The sequence below is a fragment of the Thamnophis sirtalis genome, unplaced genomic scaffold (assembly GCF_051295495.1).
Source record: "Thamnophis sirtalis isolate CommonGarterSnake01/CBP01778 unplaced genomic scaffold, rThaSir2_p1.2 scaffold_10, whole genome shotgun sequence".
Taxonomy (NCBI): domain Eukaryota; kingdom Metazoa; phylum Chordata; class Lepidosauria; order Squamata; family Natricidae; genus Thamnophis; species Thamnophis sirtalis.
In genome coordinates this window covers 56,945,234-56,966,534 of record NW_028261390.1, presented here as the reverse complement: position 1 = coordinate 56,966,534, position 21,301 = coordinate 56,945,234, and the positions used below count along the sequence as shown (strand labels likewise).

The following is a 21,301-nucleotide window of genomic DNA, read 5'->3' as shown; positions in this document are numbered from 1 at the left end:
AGAACAAATCCCCTTCCATGATAGCAGAAGGATTACATTCTCTTTATAATGTAAGCAAAAATTTATGCCGAACAATAACATTAAAATCCATAAAATTAAAAACTAAACACACCATAGATAGCTAGATAGCTAGATAGCTAGATAGCTAGCTAGATAGCTAGCTAGATAGCTAGATAGCTAGGTAGGTAGGTAGGTAGGTAGGTAGGTAGGTAGGTAGGTAGGTAGATAGATAGATAGATAGATAGATAGATAGATAGATAGATAGATAGATAGATAGATAGATAGATAGAGATAGAGATAGAGATAGAGATAGAGATAGAGATAGAGATAGAGATATACCTAGATATATAGTTATAATACAATAATTTATATTCAGTTCCAACAGATAAGACAGGTCAATGTTTCCAGAATAAAATAAATATAAATTTATTTTTAAATAAACAAATAAATACAAAACTAAAAAGAAATCCTTGATACGTTCTATAAGTCATAGGTTATATGGGTTAAATAGGTTAAAAAATGTAGTAATTCTGTTCAAAATGTTAGCAACAGCTGCTACAAAATAGCAATAGCTATAACTTCACAGTACTTTGCAGAAGTATTGGGTGTTTTGCAGAGTCAGCATATTGTCCCCAACAACAGTGGTGGAGGCCTAGCTGTGTCACCGCATACCGGTTGCGATGGGATCCAGAACCCACCACTGGTGTACATGTGTATGCACGCCCACACATGCACTGAAGTGTCTGGCCGGGTGGGCAGAGCCTCCTGCCATTACTACCGGTTCGGCCAAACTGGGCCGAACCGGCAGCAACCCACCTTTGGTTTGCATGTGTGTGTACACATGTGCATATCTTCAAGTCAGTGTTGACTCTTAGCAATGCCTGCTAGGAGTCCGTGTAGTTAACTGCAAGTCCCTTCAGTTAATCTCAGATCTTCTGCCAGAGGCCTGGGAGTTTGAGGGTACCAAGAGGTATCTTAGCTGCTCCTAGCAGTGCACTCTTTAGGACAGAGTTCTGATATTGTTCTAGAATCTGCTGGGGCCACTCTCCCAGCTTAGGAGTCCCAGCCCTGAGAACTGCTACCGCCACTGGAACCAGTTTGGCCACATCTTCTCTAGTTCCTCCTTCAGGCACACGTACTTCTCCAGTTTCTCGTATGTCTTCTTCCCGATGATGACTGAGGATTGAAAAGGACCCATATTACCAATAAGGTTGAGAATTTTTTAAAAATGTGTCTGTGTGTACATCAGGGGCGGCGTCCTCGTGCACGCATGCGTACTAGCGCCTGTGCGATGCTCCAGCTGCTCCTGGAGGATCGCGCAGGCACTCTAAGAAATGCGGGCAGGTGGGTGGATCCTTCGGCGTTCCCGGAAGTTACTTAGTTCCGGGTTCGCCAACCAACCGGTTCGCGGGGGACTGCCGCGAACCGCCTGAAACCCACCCCTGGTGTACACCCACACAAATATATACAGACATGTACATGTATACTGTATATCTTATACCAATCAGGGAGATATCATATCATAAAGATCATATAAATCTTTCCTATTTCCATATGTTTGATCATATCCCTAATTTCAATTATTTCCTGAAGAAGTAAAGGCACGGCTACATAAGCAGCTTGATCATGGGTAATGTGCAAAACTGTTACTTACAAATGTGATTTTTTTTCTTCAATGGTCTTTAACTTAGTATTATAAATCACTATAAAATCTTAAAAATTGTTGATCTACAGCACATTATAAACTGCTTTTTATATGTCAATCTTACTAAAGCATCCTTAACAGTTGATATCATATGTTGTTCCTGTTGAAGGCTCAATAATTTATTAGGGTATTTGAACTCTCTTTGTTTTGTATGATTCATTGAATAGGGATAAAGAGAATTAAATTACAGTTTAACAGTATAAAAATTGAAATGAAATGTCATTCTATTATGGGGTATCTTGCATTTATATTCAAAATTCCTTAACTTTCTTCTGTTTAAGTTGATTCTTCTTTTTTCCATGAACCCAAAATTTCCATTGTTAGGTAAGACAACTGTTAAGTGGGGTTTCTCCCATTTTATCACATTTCTTGCCACAGTTCTTAAGTGAATAACTGCAGTTGTAATTTGATAACCAGGTTGTTAAGCAATCTGGAGTCTTTGTTGTTGTTTGTTTATTAGATTTATATGCTGCCCTTCTCCCAAGGACTCAGGGCGGCGTACAACATTAAAAGAAACACATAATACAAAAGTTTTAAAAAATTAAATAGAATATCCCAAACAAACCCAATTAGAATTAACAATAACATTTTTTTAAAAATTCGAATTAAAATTAACAATGATCAATAATTTATTTTGTTTTGTTCAGGCCAGGCTGGCTTGCTGGAAAAGCCAACTTTTTAGGGTGCGTCGGAAGGACCGGAGGTCGGGGATTATACGAACCTCCGGGGGCAGTTCATTCCAGAGGGAAGGGCTCCCCCTGGGGGTCACTAACCGACACTGTCTGGCCAACGGCACCCTGAGGCAAACCCTGTGGGATCACACTGGATGGTGGGAAGCTACTGGTGGCAGTAGGTGGTCTCGCAGGTATCCTGGGCCTAAGCCATGGAGCGCTTTAAAGGTCAAAATTAGTACCTTGAATCTCACCCGGAAGACAACCAGTGCAGGCCGCCTAAATGGGGTGTAACATGGGAGCACCTAGGTGCCCCCATGATAACCCACGCAGCTGCATTCTGGACCAGCTGAAGCCTACAGGTGCTCTTCAAGGGCAGCCCATTGTAGAGTTACAGTAGTCCAGGCAAGAAAGGACAAGGGTATGAGTGACTGTGCACAGAGCATCCCGATCCAGGAAGGGGCGCAACTGACGTACCAGGTGAACCTGGTAAAAGCCCCCCCTGGTCACAGCCGTCAGGTGTTCTTCTAGACTTTCCCCGTTGACTTTGCTTATCAGAAGTCAAAATATTATCACAGGACCTCAGGACACTGCAATTGTCATAAACATGAATTGAACAAGAGTCAGAATTTTGTTCATGCAACTGTGAGGCTGTTAAAAACAGTCATAACTGTGAAAAACAGTCATTAGCCACTTTTTTGAATGCTTGTATAACTTTGAACACACAGTAAATGAAATGTTGGAAGCTGAGGACTACTTCTACATACCTTAAAAGAGGTAAATAATTGTTAAATATGTGAAATTGTTACATATTCACAGACAAGTGAATCTTTTCATAATATATTTAAATACTATTGCAAAGAAAAGAAAAGAAACCATTCTATATACTAATGGATGATAATACTGAAACATGATCAACAATAGTAATAAAACCTAATTTAAGTGATCAACTAAGGACGAGCTGCTTAACAATAACAAAGTCTGTTGTTGTTGTTGTTGTTACAGATTTAAAAAATCAATATACATTCACCAAATTAAAGTGCAGCAAATAGAAGTGCTCTGTAACCGCAATTAAATTTTAATTCAAGCAGTATTACAATTTAACAGAGAATACAACAAAAAGATACTATATGTCATTGTAACAATAACAATTCCATGTTTATTTGACTAATGCTAATATTATTCAAGATGTATACATTTCTGATACATTTATATAATGGTACAAAATGTTCATATATTAAGCAGGGCAACTTTGATTTGTCATACCGCATTATTTATTTATTTATTAAATTTATATGCTGCGCGTATCACTAATGAAATAATAATGTGGGGGCTGCATGGTTGCCAGATTGTCTCTGAATACAGGTAAAGGTGGTGGGGATGTTCAGATAATTTGATCTGGCTGTTTTACAGACTGCTCATACTAAATAGAATTGACCTACCCAAAGCATATGGAGGGATTCTCCATGGCTTGCGCAGAGGTGAGTGTAAAGCTTTTCTACAACTATAAAAACTGCACTCTAACTCCTGGTCCTTAGGAAAGTTTTAAAAATACGATATTTTGTTTGGAGACTGAAGCAAAAAATGAGAGATACGCCTAAATTACAGTTATGGTTTCTAGCATGCTATATGTTGAATTTATAGTGATCATACCTATAATTATTGATGTTATTTGATAATTTTAATATTCTTTGAATTATAGTAATGTTACATGTTGTATAATTGATGTAAGTCAGACATTTGAAACAGCATAAAGGATTTGTTGTTCTTGAATTATCACTAATATATATTTGACATACCCATATTCTAAAAAATTAAGTCTTATGGGAAAAATGTGCAATTTCAAATCAAATCAAGGTAATAGACAAGTATATATGAGTATTTGTAAGAAACAGGATTTAGATTTAAATTATTCCCTTTCATTAAAAAAAATCTTCTTCAAAAGACATCTAATAACGCTTACATTCTAGGACAGGGATGTTAAACTTGTATCGTCATAGTGGCATCCCATGACATATTTTGACTCCCCGCCCCCTTTGCTAAATCAGCACATGATGCATCTGGCCCGCGGGCCGCAAATTTGACAGCCCTGTCCTAGGATAACTTAAGACAATACAAGTATAAATTGTAAATAGACAGTGAATATTTATGCAAATCCACAAAAAAGAAAAGAAAAAGTTAAACTGAAACAAACTTAAAACACTCAAAGAGCTGTTAAAAATAAGTATGCAAATATACACATAATAATAAGATCAGGAAAGTATGCAAAGCACAGCTTCTGGAACGTCTTCAGATTTTTTAATCACAACTCCAATCTGAAGAGAGAATAAGGGAACTTAGAATGAAACATTTGGTTATTTTCGAAACTACTAATCAGTGATGCTCTGCCTTTTTCTTTTACTGGAATTCTTTTGTCCAAAGTTCCTCTGAGATCTGGCCCATTTTTTAACTCAGTCTTTTTTGGTCTCATTCTAGTCAGTTTTCTGAGTTAACAAGTTGCCTACCGATGGAGACAAAGAGAGCCAAAAAGCTTTACGTAATTCCTTTCAACGTTCCATGTGATTGGAAAGAATTCATGGTAGGGAAAACATACTAAACATACTCCTTTTAATATCTTAATAGCAGCTCCATTTGGATCATGTAAGCAGGAGGTTGGCGGGTTCAGAATTGAAGAGCTAACAGCATTCACAGCCTAAGCCTATCTTAGAGGGATACATTGGAGAATATTTTTCCTACAGTGTTTTCTCTGTAGCCTCTGGCCTTTTGTCAAATTCATTCTTTCTTGTACAGTTTCTTCCAGGACAAATTTAGTCCCATTCTATCTATTTTCAGAGAATTATGCTACTGGCAGATAGAACCCTCTTACAATATTTCTTCCCAACATCATGTTGGCTTGGAACAGTAAAAGCAGAAGAGGAAAATTTAAGACATTCAGAGATATATTTTTTTAAAGAAAATACTAAGAAAGTAGGGCTTTTCATGGGTTAGTCAAAAGAACAGTTCAGGATATTTTGTAAAATTTATGTAGTCATTTGATTTTCAAAAAAATAATTGTATTGTCTTAATCTTTTCTTTGCTTATCCAGTTAGAGGAATTGATTCAGGATGTTGAAAAATATGTGAGCCATTTTGCATGTCCAAACTACATGTTTAATGTTATAAGGTATTATTATGCTGAAAGCCACCTATCTTACTTTAAAATCTCAGCACAAAGGTTTTCACCTTCCTTAGTCATGCTGGCGTTCAATCTGGATTTTTTTTTCTTATGCAGAAATAAGGAGTTTTTCCATATGAAGCATTTTTGCAAGCTCATGATCTAATACAATTCAGGTACCGAGATTTTTCCTGTTGTAAACAATCTCATACAGGTTGTCAGTAGCAAATGGCCATTCACTTAGTGAATATTCAAAATTATAACAGTACTGAATGAAGGGTTTTTCATAGTTGCAATTATCATTTCTTGTAAAATCATTATCATTGTAAAATTTAAATTATCATTTTAACCTTTATCCTGAGTATTTGCCAAGGTCATAGTTCTTTTTAACAATGGAAAAATTAAAACATATTATATTCTGTACTAGCAGAATTTGCAAAATTTAAAAACCTACTGAACGTTCAGATGACCCCTTTGTTCTACAACATTTGCTCATGATTAATAATTTCCTTCTCTTCCCAAGTCTAACTATTAAAATGGCAGCAATTGTTTCAGACATTCACAAAGAAGCGATAACATTAAATAGCTTGAAATATTCTATTTTCCTTGCACATCTGCAATAACCTTTAGGGCTTTTATTACAATTTGTTAGATGAGCAAAGAAATCACTTTTTACTACACCACTGCAAAAAGCAATGTGAAAGTTTAAACATTATACTGCTTTATCTTTCAGTTACAGTCTCTTATTTTATTTAGCAATATATTCATTCTCCACTGTTTTACAAACGGACATATGGCTTTCAAACTCTATTTTTTACCCTCTTTGGTACATACCAAAGTAGAAGAGAAAATGGGCACACATGTCGCATCTTTTTTGATCTGTATTTGTGAATTCCCTTTCTTGGCAAAGGCCAGTCAGTATCCAAGAGCTGATAGAAGAATTTCATTTTGTCTGAGGAATTTGATGGAAAGATTGGCTGAAATAAGAATGGAAGAAAATAAGGAAACGAGCCTGTGCAGTCATTATGATTTAACTGGTGCTACAGCTGAGGTGTTAAGGTTATTTTAAAACTGGAGTCAAGAAATACAGCATTTTATTTCTTCAGTAACTGTAACTCATGGTTTTCCCACAAAACGTTCTCTTATATTTACAATAGAACTTAGATGTCACATTGATCACTTACGCTTCTTTCAGCCCAAAAACGCATTGTGATCAGCCCAAGGACCTGTCAGGCAGCAAAGGGAAGAATGAAAATGGCAGCTTTTCTTTGCCTTTCATTTTAGTCCCGTTTGATAATTGACACTGAGGGATGAGGGATGGCATCTCACCACTGACAGCTCTCACAGTCACAAATGTTCAGAGATGGAGATGGTGCCTGACAGACATAAAAACCCATCAATACTCACACCGAGGTACCATCATTGCTGAGCCAGAGGCTATCTCCAATTTTGGTGACAAAGAGATTCAGTGGTTTCCAGGAACAGCTGGGGAGACACTTTGCTGGTGTAAAGAGTGCAATAGTTCAAGGAAGAGCATGACCATGGATACTAGAAAGAAGCTTCATTTCCTATTTATTTTGTGACCCGACAAATGCGTGCACGACAAAAGCGCACTGACGAAACCGCAGCGATAAAACTGCGACGTCATACACGCCCACAATGCACCAACAAAGCCATGCCCACAAAAGCACGATTTAAGTTAAGATAAGGGAAGTGCAATTTAAGTTAAGGTAAGGGTTAGGTTCAGGGTTAGGTTCAGGATTAGGTTCAGGGTTAGGTTCAGGGTTAGGTTCAGGGTTAGGTTTAGGTTTAGGGTTAGGGTTATTAGGTTGTTATTAGTTCTTTGTTGAAGGCGCGCTTTTGTTGGCGCGCTGTTGTCGGCGCGCTTCTGCGCTCATTCGTCGGTGCGATTTCAACCTTGAGGTTTTCTCGCCACGGTTTTGTTGGCGCGCTTTTTGTCGAGCGCGCATTTGTCGGTGAACCATTTATTTTGCCGCTACCTGACTCCAAGCTAAGGCTAGGGGATCTAAGAACAGTAGTGAAATGAAGGTTATTAGGAAAGAACAGTGATCTTTTGTTTGTTAAGCAGTGATCTTAGATACAAGGCCCAAGGAGTAATTTTGTAATCTTCCAGATTACAAAATAGGAAATTAAAACAAGGAATAGCTCAGCAGTTATTGGGAAGAGCACCAAGCACAGTACTTACAGAAAGGAGAATCAGACATAGAGAAGGTGATAGGTGATAGCAACATTAAGGATGATGGCATGACAACAATCGAGTGAGAGATCATTAAAGAAATATAAAGTATTGCAACACTAGTATTTTTTTAAAAAGAGAAGCAAAATAGAAATTGTATTAACTCTTATTTTTACCTATTTTCCTCATTAGAAAAAAAGCAATTATTTCTGTAGTACGATAGTTCTCAAGTTACAACAATTCGTTTAGTGCTCATCCAAAGTTACAGTAGCACTGAAAAAAATGAATTATGACCTATGCAGCCTAGTCGCAACCAGGGAACAATAACATAAGAAGGGAGGGGAGGCATTGGTATGGTTTGGGAGGGAAACTGTGAAATGCAAGTGTGCTATCTGGAAGCCTGAGTCAGTTCCACCCCAAGATCTTCAACTATGAGAACATCAAAGGCAGGCAGATTGTTCTCAAAACAATCTAGACGCAACTGCTTGGTGGACAAAGGACAATGCAGGTCCAGGGGGGAAAGGGGGAATTTGTCTTATGCATTTTGCACACAAAATGTTAGATCTGGCTTTTCTACTTCTGTACCCATGTGGCTTTTCAGCAAAATATACATTTGGAGAAAAGAAATGTCTCAGGAGTTTCCTTTACTGGCTAGCACATTTGGACCGTTGACAGTTGACAGCCCCTTGGTCATGTGATCAACATTTAGACACTTGGCAACTGATTCATATCTACAACAGTTGCAATGTCCCAGAGTTATGTGATCACTTTTTGCAATCTTCTGACAAGCAGTGTCAGTGAGGAAGCCAGATTCACTTAGCAACTGTGTTATTACTTTAACAACAGAGGTAATTTGATTTAACAACTGTGGCAAAAAGGTTGTAAAAGGGAAACAAAATTTGGGCTCAATTACAGGACTACCTGTATTCATAATCAAGACTATACTTTGGATTTCAGAGTGTCACTAGACAGATATGATACTGTTTATTTTTAATTTGAACATCTTTTCAAAGGTAATTTATCTGCGTGGTATGAATGACAAAAAACACGGGAAATTGTATAAATGAGATTCATGAAGGTTAAATCCCTGAAACATTCTCAAACCCTGGAGAACCGTGCTTTCAGAGAAATTGAGAAAAGTTCTTTCTTTTATTTCTCATACCCTTCCAAACTTTCTTGTGCATTTGCCCAATGAATATTCATAGTTTCTTTTTCATTTTCTCACCTTTGCAATGTGGTAATGAAATTGCTCCAACTTGCAAGTGATGAAAATTAACGACTCATGTTTGATTAGTAGGCTCCAAGGGGGGAAAAGAGAGACAAAGGAGTGTGAAACCAACATAGTTCAAAGATTTTTAAAATCCAGTAAATATAAAGTGATGGCTGAATGAAGAAGAAAGAGAATTAGATGACATCTTAAGATTCTGAAAAGAGACCGAAGTTTTCAGAGCTAAGTATTATTGACATGCAGAATGGATTGCATAGTGAAAATTCTCCTTGGTGTCACTCTTGATGAGTGAGATTGGAGGCCATCTTTCTACAGCTCAACACCATTTTGTCAACTCCAAAAAAAAGGTTGCTTTTTCAGAAAATTGATGTCACCCCCATCCTCAATATATTACTCAGTTGTGATTTAAAGCTTTAATATTTAAAGCTTGAAAAATTCATCAAACACCAGTATATTTCTTTCCCTAGCTCAGAGGTCAGGAACCCACGGCTCTGGAGCCGCATGTGGCTCTTCTGTCCCTCTGCTCTGGCTCCATGTTGCTCAAAATATGTGTCACAGCTACACACACCCGCCAACACACAATTTATTGAGCTTTTCAACCCCCAGTAGGTCAACCATGGATAAATCCAAGAAAAGAAAAGTTTCAGAAGAAAAAAAAGAATGTTTAATTCAACTACATGTGCGAGTTTTGTGGGTGTTCAGGAAATAGGCATGGGAAGGGTTTTGTGGCTCCTTTCTTTTGTGTGGGAAATGGGTCTAAATGGCTCTTTTGAGTGTTTAAGGTTGCCAACCCCTGTCCTAGCTAGATCAGTTGCCTTTTATTTATCTCTCTTATTTGCTAAATCTTTATGGATGTACATTCACCACTAAGAGGAGGGAAGGAGGGAGGGAGGAAGGAAGGAAGGAAGGGAGAGAGGTTTTTATAGAAGCTTTCTAAACATTCTTCTTAGTTTTCAGTTAATTGTCTATTAAAGTCCCCAAAATTCAAATAAGCACAAAATGAAACTTTGACACACTTGATAATTTGTGACTCATTGTAAAAATAAAATCCCAAGAACTGTAATTTTAAAAACCGGTGCAATCAAATAATTTTAACCGTAGCAAAACCTACTGGCAGGAATTCACCTAGGTTTTAGGTGCTAGGCATTGAATGGGAGCTCTGTGTGCAAACTGGATGGAACCTTAGCAGTGAGATCTGCTGCGATCCAAGTATATTCTCTACAAATGAGCGTTACTGCTTCTTCAGAATAGCAAACAATAACAGTTTTTAAAGACAAGGTCTGAATAGGGCCATAGTTTTCTCCAGAGGGCTCAATAGAAAATTTAAATGCAGTTAATAATACATTCAAAGGCATCCATAGAATCAGAAATTATTATCAACATAACCCACATAACATCACTTCATTATGATAGAAGTCCATGGCAACCTAAAAACTGTATTTGGTCCAGAAAGCAGGACTATCAGCAATAATATGAATGCCATGATATTCAATCAGAATAGAGCTGGAAGTAACCTTGGAGGTCTTCTACTGCAACCCCCTGCTCAAGCAGGAGACCCTATACCCTTTCAGACAGGTTGCTGTCCAGTCTTTTCTTAAAAACTTACAGAGATGAAGCACCCACAACTTCTGAAGGCAACTTCTGTCCGACTGGTTAATTGTCCTCGATATTAGGAAGTTTCTCCTTAATTCCAGGTTGCTTGTCTCTATGATTAGATTGCTTTTGGAAATGATCATGATGACCCCCCCCTCTTTTTCGTGGCAGCCCCTCAAATGCTGGAATACTATCATATCACCCTAATCCTTCTTTTTTCTAGACTGGCCATACCCAATTCCTGCAATTTTTCTTCATATATTTTTGTCTCCAGGTCCTTCATCATTTCAGTTGCTCTTCTTTGCACTTTTTCCAAAATCTCAACATCTTTTTTTATAATGTGGTGACCAAAACTGGATGCAGTATTCCATGTGTGGTCTTACTAAGGATTTATAAAATGGTACTGATTATATGCCTCTGTTTATACAACCAAGGATTGTATTAGCTTTTTTGGCTGCTGCCACACACTGCTGCCTCATGTTTAAGTGATCTTTCGCTAGGACTCCAAGATTCCTCTTATAGTTGCTGTTTTTGAGCCAGATTGTGCCTAATCTGTACTTGTACCTTTGATTTTTCCTGCCTAGGTTAAAACACTTCTTTTCTCCACATTAACTTCCATGTTGTTGGGTAAGGCCCATTGTTGAACTCTATCAAGATCTTTTTGGATCCTGAGCTTGTTACATGAGCTATGTAACACCACTGCTCCCAGGTGCACTTCAAGGTGCTGATTATGACCTATAAACTCTTCATAGCATTTGGCTTAGCTATTTAATGTCGTTTCCTCCTCCTCCTCTTCCTCTTCCCTCTTAGATAATATAGACAATAAGTAGACTCTCCCTCAATTGCAAGGCACATGCAAGTCAGAATTTTGTAGAATACCTGAACAAAACATCAGCACAAGTAAAGAAAATTAAATTACGCTAACAGAACAAGCTAAGGAAAGAAAGAATTCTTAACCTATATAAAAAGAATCACATTGGCAGCCGGCTCTAATTTCATAAATGAATGGCTCATAGACTACCTTGATTTATTTTCTATAATTTAGCAGTAGAATCAGATAATTAAGATCCTTAATCAGTGGAAAGACAATAGAGTTTCAAATGGAAGAAAAGATTATGTTGTTTTCTCTTATATTCAGTTTCTATGCCCTCAAACGCAGAATAATTAATAAGAAAATGATTATTCCAATTGTGTTTTATAACAGCCTCCTCTGTTGCCCTTCTCTTTCCAGGCAGCATGAAGCTAAAAAGCAAATCATTAATTTTCATCTCCCATATTTTTAATTAATTCAGAATGTGAAAGGTTAATTTTGAAGTAAGTTGTTATACAAAAGAGATAGCGGGCACCCTGATGAGTGGTGGATTGGCTCTGATCTCCGATGCTCTAACTGAACTGGTGCTGTTCAGTTCTGGATAAAGGGGCTCATTATCTCCAAATAATCATCCAGATGCCATCTCAATGAGGTCACACTAAACACGGTGGTGTCTAAGCCAAATCGTTCGTAATTAACAAGGTGGCAAAGCCTACATTCTACAAATTGTCTCTTGAAATAGGATTCTTTCCAAACTTCCATCAAGACAAACCCAACAATTTGTTTCTTCTATTTTCACTCAAATCATGAGGGTAGTTTGAAGAGAAAACAATTTTTGAAAAAATGGCATACCTACACACCAAGAACGTGTGCACTTCAAAGAGTGTGTGTGTGTGTGTGTGTGTGTGTGTTTTAAGATGTTTATTTGAGTAAAAATGCTGTGTCAATGGAAATTTAAAAAACAGTGGGAAGATAAATGCATAGTGGTACTGTGAGACTCAATTAGGATACAGATTTAACATACACATATATCTATATTTAAGCAAAGCACATATATACAGGACAATGCAGCAGCTGTTTTCAAACACTTAAACAGGATTCCTTTAATGTATAAATAATGCGACCTGAATCTTGGGAAATTTAATAGTGAGATGTTCTAAACCAAGGTTTCTCAAGCTGTGGGCCGCAGACCAATGCACAATTGGCAGGTGAGAGTGCAAAGCTTCATTTGCACATGTGCAGGAGATATGTTGAGCATAAAAAATCATCCCCTCCCCCCCTGCACCACTGCAGTTGCTGCCAGTCCATGGAGCCAGAAGGATTGGACACTGGTATTCCAAATGTTCCTGTGGTTCCCCAGGATCTCCCTCCCTCCCCTCTTTCTCCCTCCCCAGCCACTAACCCCCCTCTCTCTCTGTTTTGCAACTAGATAAATAGGTACCACTTTGAGGGCAACATCACTCTGTAATGTCATGCTGGCCACATGACCATAGAAATGTCTTCAGACATCACTGGCTCAATGGCCTTGAAAAAAAGATGAGCACTGACCCCTATAGTCAGCAAGGACTAGTGGAGTAAAATGCACAGATACTCATCTTATCTTTTAAATATTGATTTTGGACTGTAACTAAGTTGCTCATTGTGTTCCTGGGATACATAATACATCTATATTAGATAAAATATATTTATGCTAAAGGAAAATAATGATTCATAATTTAAAAGCAGCCCTACATATAGTACTTAACTGGAATTTCATATTTTGGAGAGATATAGATTCATCATAGCAGGATGTGTATAGGTTTATGTCAACGGGGACTTTAGGGCTGGCCATTATCGGGGAAGGAGGGTTCGCTATATCGCAGAGATCCCTCCTTCCGGCCCTATGAGTCCCACTCCAAGGTCAGATGGCGTGAGCGATCAGGACCCTGGTCTCAGGCTGCTGTCGCTAAATGCCAGGTCTGTTATTCATAAGGCTCCCCTCGTCCGGGACTTGATTGTAGACGAGAGGGCAGACCTGGCATGTATTACTGAAACATGGCTGGGCACGGAGGGAGGAGTCCCCCTCGTAGAGCTGTGCCCAGACGGGTTTCAGGTGCTTCATCAGCCGAGAGCCCAGGGAAGGGGTGGCGGTGTGGCTATTGTAGTCCGGGAGTCTTTAGCTCCTCGTAGGATCCCTGCTCCGGAGCTTGCCGGGTGTGAGTCCCTGCTAGTGAAGTTGGACCTCAAGGGTCAAGCGGGTTTGCTGCTAACGTACCTGCCTCCCAACTGCGTTGCAGCGGCCCTCCCTGCGCTCCTCGAGTCAATAGCCGAGCTAGCAATTGAGTTCCCTAGACTAATGGTTCTGGGGGACTTCAATCTGCCTTCGCTCGGTGAACACTCTGATGGAGCGCAGGAGTTCATGGCTTCCATGACAGCCATGGGCCTGACCCAGGTAATTCGAGGCCCTACCCACTTGGCGGGACATACACTCGACCTCGTATTCCTCTCGGAGCATTGGAGTTATGATCTTGGTCTGAGGGGAAATGAGACCATTCCCCTGTCGTGGTCAGACCACTACCTACTGAGGCTAGACTTCCGGAGGCCAAACCCCCACCGTGGGGAGGAGGAACCGACCAGGTGGTTCCGCCCCAGGCGACTGATGGACCCTGTTAGGTTCCAGACGGAGCTTGGGGTCATTCCAGATGCTCTCGCCCACAGTTCGGCGGAGACTATTGCTGCGGCCTGGCACTCGGCGGCATCAGAGTCTCTGGACAGAATTGCGCCACTACGGCCCCTCCGGGTCAGCGGCTCGCGGAGACCTCCTTGGTTTACCGAGGAGCTCCGTGAGATAAAGCGCCGGAGGAGACGCCTAGAGCACCTGTGGAGGTCCGATAGGTCCGCATCGAACCGAGCACTGTTGACAGCTTGCACCAAGGAGTATATTTGGGCATTGAGAACCGCCAAAAGATCACATATTGCCTCCTTGGTAGCGTCCGCCGAGTCTCGCCCAGCCGCCCTGTTCAGGATAACCCGCTCCCTCCTAAATAGGAGGGAGACGGGGAACCCCCTGCAGGGTAAGGCTGAGGAATATAGTCAGTTCTTGGCGGACAAAATTGCTCGGTTTCGATCGGAACTGGACTCCACCCCCGCAGATCCAGCCGGGACACAGGGGAACAACTTGGTAGACCATCTCTGGGTTGAGTTTCAGGATGTTGCCTCTGGGGATGTGGACAAGGCTATGCGAGCTGTGAGTTCCTCCACCTGTATACTGGACCCGTGTCCCTCCTGGCTGACTGCCAACAGCAGAGAGGTGACACGAGGCTGGATCCAGGCGGTTGTCACCGCCTCTCTTCGGGAGGGACACCTCCCCACCGCGCTCAAGGCGGCGGTGGTGAGGCCCCTCCTGAAGAAACCGTCCTTGGATCCAGCAATTCTTAACAACTATCGTCCAGTCTCCAACCTCCCCTCTCTGGGGAAGGTTGTTGAGAAGGTGGTGGCCTTACAGCTTCAGCGTACCTTGGAGGAAGCTAACTATCTTGACCCCTTCCAGTCTGGCTTCAGGCCCGGTTACAGCACTGAAACCGCTTTGGTCGCATTGACCGATGATCTCTGGAGAGCCAGAGATGGAGGCTATGCGTCCATCCTGGTTCTCCTCGACCTCTCAGCGGCTTTCGATACCATCGACCATGGTATCCTTCTGCGACGACTGCGGGAGGTGGGGGTGGGCGGCACTGTTTTACAGTGGTTCTCCTCCTACCTCTCAGACAGGTCGCAGTCGGTGTTAGTGGGGAGGGAGAGATCGTCCCCGAGGCCCCTAACCTGTGGGGTGCCGCAGGGCTCGGTTCTGTCCCCCCTGCTATTTAACATATACATGAAACCGCTGGGCGAGATCATTCGGAGGCACGGGATTAAGTACCATCAATATGCGGACGATACGCAGTTGTATCTGTCCGCCCCGTGCCAACTCAATGAAGCGGTGGACGTGATGAACCGGGGCCTTGAGGCTGTTAAAGACTGGATGAGAGCTAACAAACTGGTACTCAACCCGGAAAAGACCGAGTGGCTGTTGTGTTTTCCTCCCAAAAATTTGGCTGACGTTCCATCGATCAGGCTGGGGGGGCAAAATCTGTTCCCCTCAGACAGGGTCCGCAACTTGGGAGTCCTCCTGGACCCACAGCTGAGTTTTGACCACCACTTGTCGGCTGTGACCAGGGGGGCATTTGCCCAGGTTCGCCTGGTGCGCCAGTTGCGGCCCTACCTGAACCGGGAGGCTCTCACAACAGTCACTCGAGCCCTTGTGATCTCTAGGCTGGAATACTGCAATGTGCTCTACATGGGGCTGCCCTTGAAGAGCATCCGGCGACTTCAGCTAGTCCAGAACGCGGCCGCGCGAGTGATTATGGGCGCACCACGGTTCGCCCATATTACACCAATCCTCCGTGAGCTGCGCTGGCTACCTGTGGATCGTCGGGTGCACTTCAAGGTCTTACTTACTACCTATAAAGCGCTCCATGGTAGTGGATCTGACTATTTGAGAGACCGCCTCCTGCCAATCACCTCCCTGCGTCCCATCAGATCGCACAGAGTAGGCCTCCTCCGAATTCCATCCGCCAGTCAGTGCCGACTGGCGACTACGCGGAGGAGAGCCTTCTCTGTTGCAGCTCCGACATTATGGAACAACCTCCCCGTGGAGATCCGTACCCTCACCACAGTCCAGGCCTTCCGCACAGCCCTCAAGATCTGGCTATCCCGTCAGGCCTGGGGATAGGATTACTTCTCACCCCGCCCGAATGTTGAGTGAATGTTGTATTTTTATGGTTTAATTTCTTTTAATCACGATTCTTTTTTTTCAAGTCTTGTCTTGCACTCCCTTCCCTTCATTGTTGTAAGCCGCCCTGAGTCCCCTCAGGGAAAAGGGCGGCATATAAATCCTTAATAAAATAAAATAAATAAAATAAATTATGTCAATTTTCCGCTTACTGCATGAATTCAAATTAAAGCATCCCCAACAATTAGCTCTCCGTGGCACGACAAAACCGCGCTCGTCAAAATAGCGGTGATAAAATCGCGTCGCTAAAGCCGCAATGTCATCACCATGCGTCATCACCGCCGCGACAAGAGCGCGGCGACAGAAAGGCGCTTTAAAACAGTGCGGCGGCAGAAAGCGGATTTAAATTGAGGTAAGGGTTAGGATTAGGTTTAGGGGTTTGTTTTAGGGTTAGGTTTAGGGTTAGGTTAGGGTTAGGTTTAGGGTTAGGGTTAGGGTTAGGGTTAGGTTTAGGGTTAGGTTTAGGGTTAGGTTTAGGGTTAGGTTTAGGGTTAGGTTTAGGATGCTGAGTGCTTGGGAATGCGTGGATTTGCCCTCCACGATTATGTCATCGCGGTAGGGTCGCATTTTTCCTTAGCGCTTCGAACAGCGCAAATTAGTCTTCGCGCTTATGTCTCTGCGGATAAGGGCTTCGCGGATTTGTGGTGGAACCTTAGCTCTCTAGACTCCATTGGAACAATCTAACAAAGGGGACGGCAACACTTCTCTGAATAATAAGTTTATGGTGCCCTGAACTGGGCATAGAATCCAGGTGGACTCTGACCATAGCAGAATTCTACCTAATTGCTTAATTATTTAAAAGCTGATTGAACAGTTGGATTCAATTTAATAAGCTGACTTCTTAAGGACAGCTACAACTATTATTGCAAGCTCACTTGAAGAAATAAAGACTGATTTAATTAAAAGGAGGAAACCATTGCACTCAAGTGCTTGGAACTTGTTCAACAAGAAATTTCCTGAAATTTATTTTCAGTTTTACTAATTCAAAAATGTATTCTGTCACATTTCTGGGCAATTCACAATCATAAAAACACATGGATCCAACAGAAAAAAAGGACCACAAAACCTAAAATACAATTTAGTAAAAAGCCACCTTCCTGAAACTTAATCCAGTGCTTTTATATAATAGTAGAGAACCCTTGGGGTGGATAATGGGTAAATGTGTCACTTTTTAGGGGTTGAAGGAGAGCGGGGAATGAACTTATTAAATTTAATTGGGGAACAATCTCATTTGACTTTTTTTAGGAAGATAGGTTGTTTTGGAGATTGGCCTTATTGTATTTAATGAATCAGCAACTGATAAGAGATAGCATTAAGAAACACGGATATTTGATTTGGAACCAATTAAAGGTTTAATTTTTTGGTATGATCTGGGATTGAAGACATTTTCTACAAGTTGATTACAATAACATCTTGTTAGCAGTGTTTTGGAATTTCAATCTTCTCTTTCTTATATTATTAATAATTTTACTATTTTCTACCGTGTTTTCCCAAAAATAAGACATGCCCTGCTAATAAGCCCAATCGGGCTTTTCAGAATATGCACCATAATAAGCCCTCCCCCAACTATTTGAGCGCATGCGCAACCGGTCCCCACCATTACCACTGTACCACCTACCGGTATAGCTTGCGGGGCAAAGAGAGGGCCCGCCGCAAAAACAATGGCAAGCAAAGCAAAGTGCTTCCGATCCCCGCCCTTTCCACCCGCTCAAAAAGAGCCTGCTACAAAGATAGCGGCAGGCGAAGCAATGTGCTTCCACTTCCACCCTTCCCTCCCACACAAAGAGCCTGCCGCAAAAAGAGCAGCAGGCCAGCAATGCGATCACCCCCTCCCGTCTGTTCCTTCTCGCACAAAAAAACACTGCCCACCGCACCCTAATGAGGCTTCCCTGGACACAACAGCGAGGACCACGACGGACCTGGAAAGGTAAAAGGCGTGCCTTGCTTCTCGCCTGCCCCAGAAAATAATAAGCCTTCCCCTATAATAAGCCCAAGGCCATATTTCGTGGGTCAAAAAATAAGACCCTGTCTTATTTTCGGGAAAACACGGTATATTTGTATAACATTGTTTGTTGATCGTTGGAACGATCTCCCCGTGGAGATTCGCACCCTCACCACCGTCCAGACCTTCCGCACAGCCCTTAGGATCTGGCTATCCCGTCAGGCCTGGGGATAAGATTCTAATTTGCCCCACCCGAATGTTGAATGAAAGTTGTGTTTTATTGTTTTATTTTTATTTATGCACTGTCTTGTGTTTTTGTTTTGCACCTCCCTTCCATGTATTGTAAGCCGCCCTGAGTCCCCTCAGGGAAAAGGGCGGCCTATAAATCATAATAAACTAAACTAAACTAAACTAAACTTCTCTGTTAACTATTATATTTCTTCTGAGACCAATGAACAGTTGGAAAAAACTCATAAAAATTTGTATTTTTAATAAATTTAAGATAATAGGAATGAGACTTTGTAAGCACACTTATGAAAAGATTTGAAAATGAAATTTGGGAGTAAAAGTTTCATGTGAATTTATGCTTAGATTTGCTGTGAAGGAAAATTGGAAGCCATTTCTTGTTTTTTTGCTTTCTTTTTTCCCTGCACTTTATGCATTTTTTTCCTCTTTCTAAATGAATTAATATAGAGCAAATATGCTTCATTGGATTTTTTTTAAAGAAATATAATTAACTACATATACTTCCAATTATTTGATATATAACAAAAGCAGCAACATCTGTTGAAAAAGCCAAGTTTTTAAAAGTAGATTTACTTTTTTTAAAACTGTTTCTAAATCTAAAACAATCTTCTCTGAAATAATGTTAATGGGTTTAAAAATGAGAATATCACATTACAGTGAGACATGGGCTTTCCATGTTTTAATATTATTAAATATGGCCTTATGTCTCTGTGATATTCTGGTATGATATCATATCACAGATAAAAGAAGAAGAAAATAGACTGATTCCCAAAGGATTGTTCAATCTAAAAAGCTTATCCAACAAAACACAGGCGAGGGTGCGGAAAAGAGAGCAAGAAAGGGGTGTTAGGGAGACAGACAGGTAAATATAGATTGGCAGCAATATAAAGATCCTTCCATTATGAAATGTTTGTGTTGCCCCTGTTGTGAGTGGAGGGAACAGATGGCTCGTCAGGCCAAATTACTATCCACCCTAGTTCCAGCCAGCCTAGAGCCATGCAACATAAAGCGTCCAGTTGGCAAGAGATGGCTTTTTATCATTAAGAGTAAAAGCATCAACAACCTGCCCATCCTTTGCTGATCTTCACTTTGCAGCCTGAGAGATTTGTTCATCCTTCTATTTATGCTAATAGGGTGCCAAGATTGCGGTACAGCCGTTGGTTGATGCCAGGTAAGGGATCTATTTATAAACAGAATTTGGGAATATTTTTTTATTGCTTACAGCAGTAGCAACTGCTGATTTCTTAAGATGGGATAGACTGCACTCTATTGGCCAATAAAACACCTTGCAGGTTTTTTTTCAATAATCTAATAATATATATTTTTTTTTAAAAAAAACCAAGGTAAACTTTTTTAAAAAATCATACCAAGCTTTTTCATACATATTTTAATACATATTCTTCCTTTTCCTAGACTTGAAACCACCGAGCTTAATGTCAACTCACTGAAAATCAGGGGAGATCAGGAAATAACAGGGAATTTATCCCATGTGCTTGCAAAGCTATAAGTTTTATATCTTTAATGTACAAAAATTTAAATGACCTGATCAGTAAAGGACTGATGAGGCTGGATCATATTATGAACAATGACAGAATAATAGAATTGGAAGAGACATTGGAGGTCTTCTAGTCCAGTGTTTTTCAACCACTGTGCCGCGGCACACTAGTGTGCCGTGACATAGTGTAAGGTGTGCCGTGGGAAAATTACTTTATATATAGTCAATATAGGCACAGAGTTAAATTTTTTTAAACATTTTCTAATGGTGGTGTGCCTCGTGATTTTTTTCATGAAAAAAGTGTGCCTTTGCACAAAAAAGGTTGAAAAACACTGTATCTAGTCCACCTCACCTGCACAAACAGGAAGAGCTGTACCATTCCAGACATCCAGAAGGCCTTCAACATTGCTCCCGTTCCAGACAAAACGAGAGAAGCAAAGCTCTTATGCTCTTTGGAGCATAATGTAGCCAATATCATAGCCATAAGGGACACTAGGTTACTTGAATGCATCTGAACTGTGTCCTTTCCAGGTCGGTGAAAATTGTATGTGATTAGATTCATGGTTACAAGAAATTCAGCATGTAAAAATGTATATTAACAGATATATATATATATATATAGGCAAGTTGTGCACATATACTAGAACATATACTCAGTTCATGCGAGGTTTGCACAAACTGATTATAAACAATGACATAACCAGGCACCAAAATGATCCACTGGAACATCTTTAAAATTATCATGTTTTGGTTATAGAAATGGCCAGTTTATATGATAGTACATGTGGTCAGAGCTGATGTGCAATCCATTGTAAAGCAGGCACTTGCCCAGATGGCCAGCAGCCCCAAAGATGGCTGAAAAAGCATTGAATGGACTGCCTGCATGAAGGCACGCAAGCCATAGTTGTGATGCTCCACCAGTTCTGCAGACTGGATGAAGTGGCAGGTGAAATGCAAAATTGCAGACCTTGCAACATGATGGGAATAATGCAAATAATAGTAAGAATGTCCAGCAATTTAAAAAAAATCTGAAGGCTTTAAATTCATATATACTATTCCTGCTATTCAAAAATCTGGCAATTCAAGGAAATCATAAAATTGATTTGGGAGATCAGCTGAAACCCAAATGGGATTTTAAAATTATATTTAAAAATAATGTAACACACTGAGTAGGTTCAGGACTAGATGCCAGTGAGCCTTTATCATTTACATTCTCCACGAGTCTCCTGACTGGCACCAATATAACTTCAGCCTAATTGCTCTTCAATACTATTACACATTCTCTTCCCTGTTAAACTTTTCTTGGCAGGGGATCTGTCTTTTTGTATGCGACTCACTTGCCCCACTACTCAACTTTGATCAATAGCTCAAGGAGGCACAATTCATTTCTTCTACAAATACAAGTGCAACATACCCAGAGCCTCTAGATACAAAGTTATGCGAATCTAAACTG

The 21,301-nt window shown here is 40.7% G+C and overlaps 1 long non-coding RNA gene across 1 annotated transcript; it reads right to left on the bottom strand.

Moving 5' to 3' along the window:
- Window positions 1-368: 368 nt before the first annotated feature.
- LOC148043897 (uncharacterized) lies at window positions 369-9,258 on the bottom strand. Its single transcript, XR_015697828.1, has 3 exons — window positions 8,952-9,258; window positions 6,364-6,506; window positions 369-1,176 (listed from the first exon to the last, which is right to left on the bottom strand). It is a non-coding gene; the product is annotated as an uncharacterized LOC148043897 (long non-coding RNA).
- Window positions 9,259-21,301: the final 12,043 nt, after the last annotated feature.